Below are 5579 nucleotides of genomic sequence, written 5' to 3' on the forward strand. Positions count from 1 at the left end.
ACTATTGTCTTTGCGTTTTTTAAAATCAGCGATTCGTAAATTGATTGAAGTGATGAGTACTCCCTTACACCCATAACTTTCATTGCAATTTTCACAAGACGAGCAAGCTGTGATTTTAATTGGACCGTAAGATTGCCATACCAAGTTTGCATCCCATAATTCAAAAGACTACCTAAAACAGCATAATAAAATAATTGCATAATTCTCTGATTTACACCAAACAGCCTAAGTCTTCTTAAAAAATACAGTCGTTGTTGGAATTTTGAACAAATATAATCAATGTGGGCTTTCCAAGTAAATGAACGATCAATGATCACACCTAGATACTTATGGGTATCCACCTGCTCAACGATATTATCATAGATGATAACTGGGCTATAATCACCTAATCTTTTTGGATCTATTATCATTTCCTTCGTTTTTGATACATTTACGATAAGATGATTTACATTGCACCACCGCACAACATTCTCAATTTCAGACTGATACGCTAATATATCTCGATCTTTCTCTAGGAGACTCAATATCACTGTGTCATCAGAGTATTTAATAATGTAGTTGTTCTTATTTATACTAAAACAGTCATTTGTATAAAGAGTCAACAGAAAGGGCGAACATACGCAACCTTGAGGCGCACCGATACTAATAGATTTAACATCAGAGAGTGTATTATTTACTTTTACATATTGTGTACGATTGGTTAAAAAAGAGAAGAGCCACTTAATGATAAAAGGGTTTACATTGCTTTTTACAAGCTTACCCAGGAGTAACTGCGGCTAAAGCGTATTCTTCAGCACACTCTCGTAGAAGATACGCTGAGATACCATCTGGCCCAGTTGATTTCTTAGTGCAAGTTTTCCGAAAAAGAGAAGTAACTTCTTGAGGGTCCACAAGTAATCTAACATCCATTGCACATTCAATATTTAGTAAAAACTCTTGCACATTCCTTAACAGGATCATTTTTATCAAACCGAATAAAGTCACTCAACTCATTTGCTTTCTTAAAATCATCAGTGGTAATGAAACGTTGTTTTTTAGAATCCATGTTAGAGATAGTTCTCAGTGAATTCCACAGTTTTTTATTGTTCATAGATGCAATCTTTTGTTCAATGTAGTCCTTTTTTCGCTTCCTAGCTTCCCATAATAGTTTATTCAGTTCTTTTTGGACGACTTTTAACTCAACCCGGTCCTTTTTCAGAAAAGCTACTTTTTTCCTATTGATGCAGGCTTTCACTTCTTTTGTTATGAGAGACTTATTATTAGGGAACCCCATTATCTCCTTTTTGGGGAGTATTGTATCCACACAGAAGCGAATATAGTCCGTAGTCGTCTCCGTAACTGCATTCAGATCTGTGTCGTGAAATACTGACCAGTTCGTACTTAAAAAACATCCTTTTAATGCCTCTACATTTCCTTCGTCCCATAGTCTTTCATGCCTTTGGTTTTTTTGCCCACTGTAACACACAAAAAACAGAATGCCAGTATATTTTGCTTAAAACGTATAACCGTACTTTTCATTAAATTGTTGTGTTAATATACCTACTTAATACCAAAATCTTTATTTTTACTTTGATATGTACCGATAACCACCACAATAATACAATACTGGTGGCACAATAGAAAGCCAAATTATGAATCAGAGTTCAGCGTAAGTGGTCCTTTCATTACAGTTTTTCTCGATTGCTTAAACACTATAACCAGGCTTTTGAACTAAAATTTCAAAACCATAATGCCATTTATCAAAAAGCACACCCATTGCACTAAACTATAAACACTATTCCCTGGTTTTGGCCCATGAGTCAGATTTGTTGAACTGTCACTGCAAAACTCACACAAATCCCTTAATTTCTCATTGCCTACACCATGTTGTCATTTAGAAAGCACTAGCATTCAATATTGTTCACTCAAGTCAGCACAGCTTTAGCTCAGTTAGCACACAATTACCCAGGTGAAGACACTAAGAGTCAAAATTTAACACACATCAATCAGATCCTTCAATAGATAGATAAAACGGCCCAAATCAGTTTATTGAGCTTTGGAACAATGGATCCAGAAAGACATGAAGGAAGAGGTCAAGTAGGGATAGGAGGAGGATGAGGATGAGGAGGGATAGGAAGAGGAGGAGGATGAGGATGAGGAGGGATAGGAGGAGGAGGAAGGGCAAGGGCAAGAAGACAAGCCGTCTCGGATGAAATTCAAGCCACTTTAGTTGACCATGTCCTTGTCCATGGTGTGTGTGTGTGTGTGTGTGTGTGTGTGTGTGTGTTTCTGTGTGTGTGTGTGTGTGTGTGTGTGTGTGTGTGTGTGTGTGTGTGTGTGTGTGTGTGTGTGTGTGTGTGTGTGTGTGTGTGTGTGTGTGTGTGTGTGTGTGTGTGTGTGTGTGTGTGTGTGTGTGTGTGTGTGTGTGTGTGTGTGTGTGTGTGTGTGTGTGGTACATGAATGAATAAAAATGTGCCAATGTATCCAGTGGTTTTGTGTTTTGTGTTTAAGCGATTGAGAAAAACTGTAAGAAATGCCTTCTGAAGCGAAGCAATGTCATTTTGTGAGAAAAATATCCATATTTAAAACTTTATAAAACTATAATCACTGGCTTACGGTAAAGGCTGTTCGCAAGTTCAAGTTCCGGCGCAAGAGTGACCTCTGCGTTGGCGCTGCGTTGAAGACGCTGTGGGAACGTCTCTGTGTGATTGCTTCGTAAAGCACTTGTGAAATTCAGTCCAATGACGTGACAGAACTTCATAGGCGGGTGACATCATGACCAGGAAACTATAAAGCACACCCAGACCTAGAAGCACTAGCTTCTGATACATGCATGCTGGTTGAATGGCAGGATGACACATCGTATTGTTCCCTTTCAACGAACCCATGGTTACAGTCGTAACCTGAGACGTTCTCTTTGCCTTTTCAAAAACACTGTGGGACCATTTATACCCATGCCACCGTATTAACAAGTGTCAGTCTGTGTGAAGTCATAATGCGCAAACTAAGATGAGAGCACGAGAGCAAATCTAGGTTATAAAACCTCACAAATATGTGCGGGGAGGACTAGCCTGCCGCATCACAAACATTTTGGAGGGAAACTCCTGATATCAAAGCTTTTGAAGCAGCCATACTCCTAGTGGAGTGGGCCTGGACAGCCGTAGGTGAAGACTGGCCGGTTAACTCATATGCAAGTGAGATAGCCATGACTACCCACTTGCTTAGATGCTGGGAACCCTTTCTTGGGAGACCCAAAACTGGTCTGTTTCTCGCCACAGGACAGCTCTGTGGACATATGCATCTAATGCCCTGACTTGGCAAAGCAGATTTTTGCTTCTCTTGGTCCAAAAGGGAGGAGGACAGGAGGCCTGCAGCATGATGGGTCTCGCCGCATGTGTGGGGAGTTTAGGAACGTAACCCGGTTTAGGGTGGAGAAAGGCTTTCACCATACCAGGTACAAATTCTAAACACTAAGTATATACCAAAAGGAACGCAGTTTTGAGAGTGAGAAACTTTTCTGGAACATCTTCGATAGGCTTAAAGGGAGCCATAGAAAGGCCTTCAAACACTATGGCCAAATCCCAAGCCAGCACTCTCGTGCAAACTGCAGGGCTCAGCCTCAAAGTCATCAGAGGGTTTCTCCCTAAAGACACACCACCCAGGAGTGGTAAGTGTGGTAAGCAGCAGCTATGGTCACTACATACACTTTTAAATGTGGAGGGGAATAACCCTGCAGAGAACCGTTCCTGCAGGAACTTCAGCACTGTACCAATGTGCAATTGACTTGGTCCAGCTGGCAATTTCCGCACCATGAAGTGAATACTCTCCACTTCAGGGAATATAGTTTCCTCATATGGAGCTCTGGAGTGAAGTATGGTCTCAACAACCTCTAAGTCTATGAGTTGGGCCCCTCAAAGGCCAAGCCTTTGACAGCTTCCACAACTCTGGACGGGGTGAAGGATTGTCACCCCTGCTTGAGACATAAGGTCCTTCCTAACCGGAATCTCCCAAGGAGAGCCGACAATCGAGGACACAAGGTCTGAGAACCAGACTCGGGCCGGCCAGAACAGGGCTACTAGGAGAAGACGGGCCCGTCCCAGCGAACTCTCTGCAGAGCAATCTGGGAAATGTAAACAGAAGTAGCCTCGTGCATATCTTCACCATGGCATCCATCCCAAAAGGAGCTGGGTGTGTAAGGGAGAACCATAGAGGACAATGTGCCATCTCCAGAGATGTGAACAGATCTACTGTACTTCCGCACGACAAAAACTCTTCCAATCTCCGTGCCTCAGCGCCTGCCTCGACAGGATGCAGCTTACAAAGTATCCCATTTGAATTAGCGTAATTGCACATGTTTTATAGTTAATAAAATCTTTAAAAACAAATTACATGAATTATACATTGATTTTCCTTAATAAAAAGGAAATTGAGTAAAACGGTGTAAAAGGTGTGGGGTAGATTAGTAATCTGGTATGAAGGAGAAAATTTGTTGGCCCTCGTCACTATCAAAGTTGCCCTCCCCTGATTTAATTCTTCAAAATTAAATGCAGCCACATATCAACCAAACATGTTGAAAGATCAGAGGTGTGCGGTCCAAACTCAATCTGCAACAACACTGTTGGGAGTCACAATTGCTCTTGCATGAGTGGATATAATGTAACAGATCCAAACCTCCCTATAAACAGCAATAACACATGCAAAGGTATGATTGACAGCTGAAGCATTACTGTTTGAACTGCCTGAATCTTCTGTTAACTGGCACCTTACATTTGATCAACTATTGTATATCAGGTATTCATGAATGTTTGGACTCACCATCAGTTTTTGGGCTGAAATTTTACTTTTGAAATGAGGAAATGAAACTGTTTTTAAACAATTGCTTGTTTTAATAATATTGATTTTTTTTCCCCCCATAGATATAAATGAATGTTTGGTCAGTCCATCTGTTTGTGGTCCAGATTCCAACTGCACAAATGAAATGGGAAGTTACAATTGTTCATGTTTGTACGGATTCACTGCAACAAACTCAAGTCTCACTATCAGCATCAATAACGCATGTAGAGGTACATTCTATATTCAGATTTGTTTACTTTAACTTTGAAAAATAAGAGTTTATGTACTGTACATTTTTTTATGTAATTTTTGTAAGCTAACCATTCTCATTCTCATTATTCTCATTATTAATGCACACATGTGAGTGACCCAAACTGTAATTTTTCCCATAACCTACTTTTACTAGATGTGGATGAATGTGTCGAGAGATCAGAGGTCTGCGGTCCAAACTCAATCTGCAACAACACTGTTGGGAGTCACAATTGCTCGTGCAAGAGTGGATATAATGTAACAGACCCAAACCTCCCTATAAACAGCAATAACACATGCAAAGGTATGATTGAACACTGAAGCACTGAGCAGTTTAAATTTGTACTGTCTAAATATTTTGTCAAATCAAATGTAACCCTTCTCTTTATCAATTATATTATTTCAGATATATATGAATGTCTTGACTCAGTATCAGTATGTGGGCCGAACTCTCACTGTTACAATTACAATGGAAGCTTCTCATGCTTTTGTTGGGAAGGATATAACGTCTCAGATGG

This window comes from Phoxinus phoxinus (assembly GCF_949152265.1).
Source record: "Phoxinus phoxinus genome assembly, chromosome: 16".
In the NCBI taxonomy this organism is placed as follows: domain Eukaryota; kingdom Metazoa; phylum Chordata; class Actinopteri; order Cypriniformes; family Leuciscidae; genus Phoxinus; species Phoxinus phoxinus.